We start from the raw sequence: 9,178 nt of genomic DNA, 5'->3' as shown, positions 1-9,178 counted from the left end.
ATAACAACATGATTATTGCCCACAGGCCCCATATGGAAAAGGAGTGTAATTTCAGTACATTGATATGATTATATTTCATTTGCTTGCTATAGGTTGCAGCATGCCGTGTGCCGAGGAAGACAATCAGATAACCCTCTGAACAGTGCTCATGGAATTTGGAGCTTTTGGCACCAGCGCTGAAATAAGATTAATGGCAACATGCTCCACTTTGCCTTGAAGTAGGTTTGCATCTTGTTTCACTAGATATTGTTGTTCCCGACATCATTATTAAAAAAAAAAAAAAAGAGGATCCAGAAACCTGGCAATATGAGGAACTGAGGTCTCATTTGCATACATCTTCCTCCATGATGACTTAATTTTATTAACTGAGCACTCTATTTTCTTCAGTTCAGCTTTTAACAAAGCAAGAGAAAAGCCTTCTATAACCTGCTCTGGGACCCTCAAATTTAGCAACAATTTAGCCCATTCATTGAACCTTCCAGGCAAATGAACAGCTGAATTTTCTCATTTGGAATAAGTTCCCAAATAACCTGATTCACACTGTGCTCACTTCCCTTTCCTTTGCTCCCTCTGCTTAAAGCTTTATACGCCACACTTGATAACCAGCTTAAAAGAGCTACCCAAATCAAGGTACTTTTTTTAAGTTTGTGGTAGTGGGAAGTTTGATTTTTCCAAAAACATCGTGTTTTAATTCCTTCTGCTATCCATTAAACACCCCTATCTCCTGTATAATAATAAAATAAATGTGTCATTTCTTGTACACAGTATAAAAGTGCCTACAAATACTGTTCAATTAAATAACAATTGATTGATTGTTGAAACCATGAAGAGTTAATGTAAGCCCTTGTCTCTCTCTCTCTCTCTTTCTTTGCCCTGGAGACCTGTCAGTGTGTAATTATTTTCCACACCGATGAGTTTAAATTGTTGGATCTTTTCCAGCTATGTTCAACCTTCAGATTACATTCTCCTACTTATTCATTTGTGACAGACAGAGCCCCTTGGGTAACCAGTCAGCCCAGTCTTTTCCAGTCTTGCTTTTTGGGAACTCCACCCTCGGTAAGATTTGTACCCCTAAGCTATTCCACTCGACAGGAAAACATTTTTTTATTGTGTAACGCGCCTTCTCACACATTGCAAAGGACTTGAAGCTTTCCTAAGGTCTAGTCTTGTCCCATGTCTTTCAGACACAGCACACAGAAATCAGCAACAAACTTTCCCTCAGCTTCCAATGCGCTATATTGAGCCATGAAGGCCTGTTTTCCCCGCCCTTTTCTTGCAAACTTTTATAGTGGAATAAGCTCAAGGACCCACAAGGAACTGAGGTTATTTTTATTAAATGTGTCATTTCTCTGGACATGTAGGATACTCTCAGAGTAAGGGAAAACAAATGTATCTGGTATAAGCTTATTTTTTTAAGCTAAAATGGGATATTAGTCTTTATTTGCTTTTCATTCATTCATGGCATATATGATGTTTCACTTCCATTTCCAGACCATACAACTTTAGATACAAAAATGTGGTGGTCTGATGGAAGATATTGGAAATTAAATGTGGTTGGATTTTCCAGAAAAATATTACCATGGCATTTCCCACTAATTCTGATCATGTGCAAGACAGGCTGGATCTCTGAGAGACTTTCACTATTTGAATGCAGAATTCTTTTTTCTCTTTTCTTTGAAGGGTTTATTTTTTAACTATGTGCTATTGAAGGCATGCAAGACAAGAAATTCAGCATTAATTCAGGGCACTCTCTTTCCTTTTTGCATTCCTTCTTGCTAGTAAAATTTGGATGCCTACAATCTTATTCCTATATATTTTTTGTAGTCCTAAACTCTTTAGGCCTCTCCTACAAGCCATTGTCAGCAAGGGAAAAATGAACAACGGACAAACCTCTGGTCTGACACTATTTGACAATTTTGACAGTTTTGTAGAGGTTTTCTGAATCGTATCTTCATGGAATGCACTCCACAGAGCAAGTTTACATTTTCAACAAACTCCATTCAGATTTTCACAAAATTCAGAGAATGTACAGTTCTGTACACATCAAAATTAACATTACATGGCCAAAATTATTCAGCCTTCTCCTTCACCCCATAGAGCATATCACTCATTCTTTAGGGAAAGCAACGCTGTTACCTCTGTCCAAATAAATGATCACTAGAAAAATAAACCTGAACTGTAAACAGATTGTTGGACAGAGGTGTACATGTGGGACCCAAAAGCCATCTGTTGAAGTCTGGCCTTTGTTTGATTTCTCCTGGTCTATTAATACACAGTTGATTACAATAGCAGAATAATTCCAAAAATCTTAAGAGATAGGCTGTTTATCTGAAGAAATCATCTTGCCTAAAGGCTACTGAAACAGCCAATTTGAGTTCCTTTTTATTTTTCTTTTAACAATATAATGATGATGTAGGTATGCTTTAACATAGTTTTTAATACACTGTTAGCTCACCATTAAAGTAATAGATGGTAAAGCACAAATTAGCAAAAAAAAGTTAGGGAAAATGTTAATTAGGAAAATATTAAGGTTTGGTGTGTTGGAACCATTGCAGAAAACAAAACAGGAGGAACAAGGACAACATCATCCACAACAGAAAGTCACTTCTGATACCAGAGACATGTTGCTACCCATAAGGAATCACACTGTACAGTGCTGTCGTGTCTTAGTGCCCTATCAGTCTGTTGGTGTCACCACTGTCTGGTCTTGGCCAATATTTTGCTGCCACTTCTCTCTCTTCCTGATGAATACCAAAACTCTTAAAATTCTCCTACTGGGGTGTGGCAGGAACAAGGTCAAAGCCCAACCACAACTTTAGGTGACCAACCAGAGTAAGCTGAGTGCTGACCCATGGGGAGGGCTTGCTGACTGTGAGGGCAGAGGCGAATAGAGCAACATGGAGTCACACGTCCTACCACATCACTGTATCACTCTGCTCTGACTGCCCATCACAAAGGGGTCCCTGCTACAGAGGGAGAAGCAAGAAGGAAGGAAGGGGATCATCATAACAGATAATTTGGGCCAATTAAGTGAACACAAATTGAAAAGAAAGACAGAGTTTCCCTTCCCCTAGGCAGGGTGAAATATGGAATATCTGAAGTAAAGATATCTTCTCTGTTTTGATTTATAAAGCAGACAGAAAATTCCAGATAACTGTGTTTTGTACAGCTAGTGATGTCATATGCCAGCGGTAATTGTCAAAAGAGGTTTAGTTTTATTCATATTTCTGGTGTGTTTTCTTTCCTTGACACAGTGGTGTTGGTGATGTGAGTTGGTTCCTTTCAAATCTTTCTGGATTTCAAATCCTCTTGCTCAGAAAAATATCCTCTATGAATACCAGAATTTATTCAGACTCTTGCACACCTACATCTGCCACAAAAAATATAGCCTATCTTGTTCTTCATTTATCATTATATTTGATTATCCTTACAAGAAAAGACACAATGTACATTCAAAGAGAGACAGTTTGAGACATTATCATTTGTTCTGTTTTCTTTTCTTTGGCACCAGTGTGTCTGTGTTTAGTGGGATGTCCTCCTGCCAGATCAGGGATGTTTGAAGTGATAACATTAACATCATAGGAGACAGAGCAGAATATATTGGTAAGGATAGTCATATGACATTTTTGTATATCATATAAAATTAAAGTAGTAGTAAAGAGAAAGAAAGAGAGAGGTTTGCAGAGTGGCTGAAAAAAAAAAATCACTACTAAAATGAGTGCAATCATCTGAAAATCTTGTGATGGCCTAAGAAGCAGCATAGAGTCTGGCTGCCATGTCTGCCATCAATGCCATGTAAGCAAGCAATTCATCTAACAACCTAACTAACAAAAACATTGTCATTTATTTACTCTTATGAAAACAGACTATTTAGGAGTAAGTTCCACCATTTATCTGAGCAACAGTAATCTGGCTGGTCAGAAATTTTCTAGGAAGTGTGTGTATATATGATTTTTGCCAAATTAACATTTTTGTCTCTTGAAATGCAGATTATTTCAATATTTTTTTCAATTTCTTATTCACATAACTGGATTATTTCTTTCTGGGTAAACTCTACCAAAATCAAAATATTTCTCTTTGTGAACTGCACGATAAATTTTTTCGAGACAGCTCATTAACAAACTGTATCTGCCATGCTGCTCCATGGAACATGCAGTTCAGGTGATTTATGGCCTCTCTCTAGATGGAGATCCTGTCTTGGGTAGACTGTGATACACTGGCAGAGCCATATGATGGAGCAGATGAGTCATATTATTACCTCATTGAAGCCGTGGTCTAGCTCACGTGGTCTAGCTCGCGGGGACATCATGCATGAGGTACTCTAACATCTACTGTGCTGGGAATACTGATTCTTTGTAGACCATCACAAGAGATTATTTGGGGCTGGGGGGAATGTATTCCTAAGTCCCCTGCTAATGAACTTTGCTGTTTCCCAGGTGGTCTTTTTTCCCTCTGTTCCAGAGCAGTCTACATCGCAGAATTTCACTAAACCCTTAGTAAGAGAAAATCTGGCAGTCCACATAATCCCTCAGCTTTCCTATATAGAAACTGCGGCAGCATTCATCAAACCATTTATGATCCATCCAGTGTTCACCAATGCATTTCCATAAAGAGTTTCCAAGCCTGTTTTCTTAGGTTTATAGTGCCCATTGTCCAAGATTAATAAAATTAACACCAAAATTAATAAATAAATGTTTATCTCTGAGCAGTGAGAAGTAATTTAAAAGTCTCTGAATTTTAGAAAGCTATTCAGTTGTGGTAGTCAAAGGTGTTACTTGGTAAAGAGCATGGATGGGACATTCGCAAACATAGGAAATAACACAAACAGGTTCACCTTGTATTTCCTGGCTGTCGCCAAAAGGCTGACTTCCTTGGATAGTACCTTTTGGTTTTTCCTTTCTGCTTTATTCTTTCCCTGATTGCAATGTAGGGATAATAATTATCACTCTACTTTGTAAGAGAAGAATGCCTTGAAAGAGCTGATGCCTCCATCCCTGAATTTTTTTTTTTTTTTTTTTTTTTTTACACAAATATCTCCACATATAATTCCATATAATCCAGACCCTAAATTTTATTATTCATGCAATCATAGGTATGTGGGCTGGAAGGGACTGATGAAGGTCTTTAGTCCAGTTTTCCCACTTGAAGCAGAGCTGTCACCAGCACTAGCTCAGGTTGTAGGTGGCTACTCTGACTCCAGACTGCACAAGTAACCAGGGCTCACAGGATTAAGACATATATGCACGCTAACACAAGACCTGCCTACTCACTTTCTTTTTCCCTTTTAAACAGGTGGTGCTTTCCTCATGCTGTCCCTTTAAAAGCAATTTGGTGCCAAATATCAGAAAAAGGATGCTGGCAACACTTTTTAATAAAAGGCAAATTCAACTTACCACTTTTGATATTCATTTTAGTAACATTAATCATGATGAATTCATTCAGCGTGTCGCATGACTACTGTGTCTAATTTCTTAGGAATTCCATTTTCATTTAACATTAATTAAAGAGCACTTATTATAGTGTTACCAAAATTAATTCCTGGTCTGCAGCCCTGTCTGCCAAGTTTCAACCTTCAGCAAATTATTATGGGTGAGTTATAGACCCTGGGAAAATGAGGTCTATAACGGAATATTAACTATACTGATGCATTCATCACTATATTAGAGTATGGCAATGTTCAGGGAGATGGTGATCTTCCAAAATAATGTACTCCATGATCCTGCTTCTGTCTGGCCCTTTAAGACAGTTATTGAAACCCACAGAAATTACAGATAGTTAGCAAGCTTGTTTAATCCAATATGGTTTGTGAGACACTCTATCCTTCTTGCTTAGAGTCTGTTTGATTATGATACACTGATCAGACTCAGGATATTACCTCTTTGGCAATTCAGCTTCCTGCTGCTGAAGCTGCACAGACACCGTGGCAATATTTTTGATACAGCCCAGCAGAGCTAAGTGTCGTTCATTAACAGAAGATTTATTCACATGCATCTGTCTTGAATCTGTCACATTCTCCCTGAAGGGACTCAGGCATTTAATACGTCTTCCCCCCCCCCATCTATGACATTCACCATGGAGTATATCATCTTAGTTTTCCCATATTTTCAGCACCAAAATAGGAGTTTTGTATATCTTAAAGGATTTTGCTATATCCTGTTTTTGCAAGAAACCCTAGTGAGACCATGAATTATGTAACAGAATTCCAGGAGAAGCTTGGGCATTACTTTTCTTCTTGTTTTATGCAAGTTCACACACCGTTAGTTGGTCCCTTGTTCTGGCATCTTTCCTATAAAATTCTGAACAGCTCCAAAGCCTTCCTGCTAAGAAAATAAAAAAAAAAAATATCAAGGCAAACAGAGTGATTTTTTCTGAGATTGGGATAACTTTTTTTTTTTTTAAACATACAAGGGACCAGCATGAGAAGACTCTGCGTGCCTTTCTTTCCAGTCACTTATTTAATATTTGTCTTTGGGAAAGTTATTCCCCAAAGTGGCACCTACAGAATTCCATTCCCTGAAACAATGTTGAACTTTTCAAGTATTTGAAACCCAAGGAGACCTAAGGTATGTCTACACTGACAAGTGACAGAGAAGAGGCTTGTGCTCTTGGTCAGATGGGCCCATTATAACCCAGTTGAGAAGGTGTATGGCTGGGACTAAGGCATCTGCCTTGTTTCTGGTCCAGAGCTGCCTCACATCCCAGGGGCTCTGGGCAATGTCAGAAGAAATCTGATTGTCTGGACACAACTGAGAAGGCAGATCCCATGGTTCCCATCAATAAACTCATATAGCTACCTACATATCTGCTCCCAGACATGAAAAAAAAACCAAACCAAAACCCAATATCACAACAAACCTTGGCTTTTGTCTCATGTATCAGCTTCCTGGGATTCAAAACTGGATGAGCCCTCATCTATTGCATTGGTGAGGGATCCTCACAGCTCATCACCCCATTTCCTAACAAGACCAGAGGAACACCTACCATTTAGCTACTGGCCAACAGACTTAATGAGCAGCTGGTTTCAGATCCTTTTTTTGCCTGAGAGTATTTGATCCTGCACCTTCTTCAACCCAGGACTTGGTGCCCTGTCCAGAGGGGAGACCAAGGATGTAGGGAGCCCAGGCTCCTAACTTGTTGCTGTATATATCAGGAAGTTATTACTACAGTACTTCAATGCCAAACCTAAACCAATCTTTTGGTCCTAAACCTTAGGGTTTCAACATTCAAGACCTTTATTCATTATCTCTCTCTCTCTCACACACACACAATTAAACTTGATTATGAAACCACAGCTCTGTGTTTACTTGGTAAAAAGGATGGTCTTGAGGCTATAGTGGCAGACTGGTATAACCTTTGGTTTATAACAACTACATGAAAAAACACCTCTCCCAAGCACTGAGCTCTCTTTCCAAACTTCAAAAATAATTCACCACACACAACTCTGCAAAGCTTCTAATGAAAGCTTCCCTGGGATCATGGACACTCTTCTGCAAAGCCACCCAGCCAGGGAGCAGCAATATTACATCAGTAACTCCTTACTCCTGCATGATCACAGTCAGAGATTTTAAATTTATGAAGATTAGTCTGGCCATGTCTGCAGAGCTGGGGCAAGGGGTGTCAGTGTTGGGAAGACCCTTTTTAGTGCCACTGCCCTACGTGTTTCAACATTTACACTCAAAAGAAGATGACTCGTCTCTGAAACAGATGTAAGCCCTCTCCTCCTCGCTCATACAGCTCACAGGGGAGAGAGAAGAACGGAGAAGGTAGTCCTTCCCCTTCGCATCCAGGGTGAACAAAATCCAGGTAGGTACCCCACACACAGCACGAGACCACCCTGACCACCGATTCAGCAAGGGCGAGCTACTGTCTTTGGGACTACGACACAAGGTTTATTCTGAGGGAGTGGCAGCAATATCCCTAATATGAAACAGCGGTCTCCACTGATGAGATTTTGGCAGATCTTGTTCACTTCAGTACTCCTCCCAAGCATCCCTCAGAGTACCTGAGCTGCCCTTCCTGCTGCTTGGCTCCTGTATATCACACACTGGCACACTTCTTGTACTGAGCCAGGAACTTATGCTTGGCAAAAGCACAATCTCCTGAAAGTAACGTCATCCTGAAAACAACCTATTGTCTAAAAATCATTCCTTGAAACCTTCCAGCAATAGCTTACAAAGAAAAAAAAGATCTTAACCACTGCAAGAGAAGCAGTTATCCCTGTGACAGGAACTGCTCAAAACTACAAGCTCTACTTGCATGCAATGGTATACATAAAGAAGGTTAAGGGTTGAGACTGTGATTATCAGACTGAATGTACTAAGAACTGCCACGACCTTAGTCAGAAATCAATGATTAACTACTGACCTACTAGGTCCTTGATACACGTTTGCTTTTACCACTTAAAAAAATTGAAGAGAAAGTTTAAGCAAGACACAAAGAAATAGCTCCTCAGATAAAAGCCCAGCTTCTCTCAAACCTTAATGCTGCTAAGTGTTGAGTCACATGGGTGCTACCATTTAACATTTTGCCAGAATACATAAGAACAACATACATTAAGGGATTTTTGTCTTTTCTTACAAGGTGACATCCATCACATTCGAGCAGCAACTTGCAACAGTTTGCTCTAAAATACATTTTGTGAGTAAGTGCTGCAGGTGAAGTTCAAAGCACACATCAGTGGGTTCTGGGTCATGCACAGGCACACATCTGAGAGAAGGGAGAGGTCTCACTGACATTTTCAGGTAAGAGTTTCTTATATACTTTTCACAGACTTCCTCTAAACCCTGTCGAACTCTGCCAACACATGCCTTTGGTATGAATAAAAGACTCAACTCAGAAAATGTATCTATCACTAGCAGGAAATGTGCTATTACCTAGTGACTCATTCAAATAACATTTTCAGCAAGGATGTGAGTTTCACCTAATTGATGACAATAATTCTGTGAACATATTTCACTCCACTATTCAATTTTAGTCCACTTTAGGCTTCTGAGTAGTTGGACAAGCACCTAATACAGGTTATTACTAATTACGCCCTCTAAACAGATGCCTGGTTGTTCACAATATCACAAAAAAACTTTCACAGCAAGGTTACTGAAACATGAAGAATAAAGTAAAATGCTATAACAGAATCATAGAATTGTTTAGGTTGGAAAAGACCTTTAAGATCATCAAGTCC

The sequence above is a fragment of the Pygoscelis adeliae genome, unplaced genomic scaffold (assembly GCF_000699105.1).
Source record: "Pygoscelis adeliae isolate BGI_AS28 unplaced genomic scaffold, ASM69910v1 Scaffold4, whole genome shotgun sequence".
Taxonomy (NCBI): domain Eukaryota; kingdom Metazoa; phylum Chordata; class Aves; order Sphenisciformes; family Spheniscidae; genus Pygoscelis; species Pygoscelis adeliae.
The sequence above is the reverse complement of the archived record's forward strand: the minus strand, read 5'-3'. Positions refer to the sequence as shown.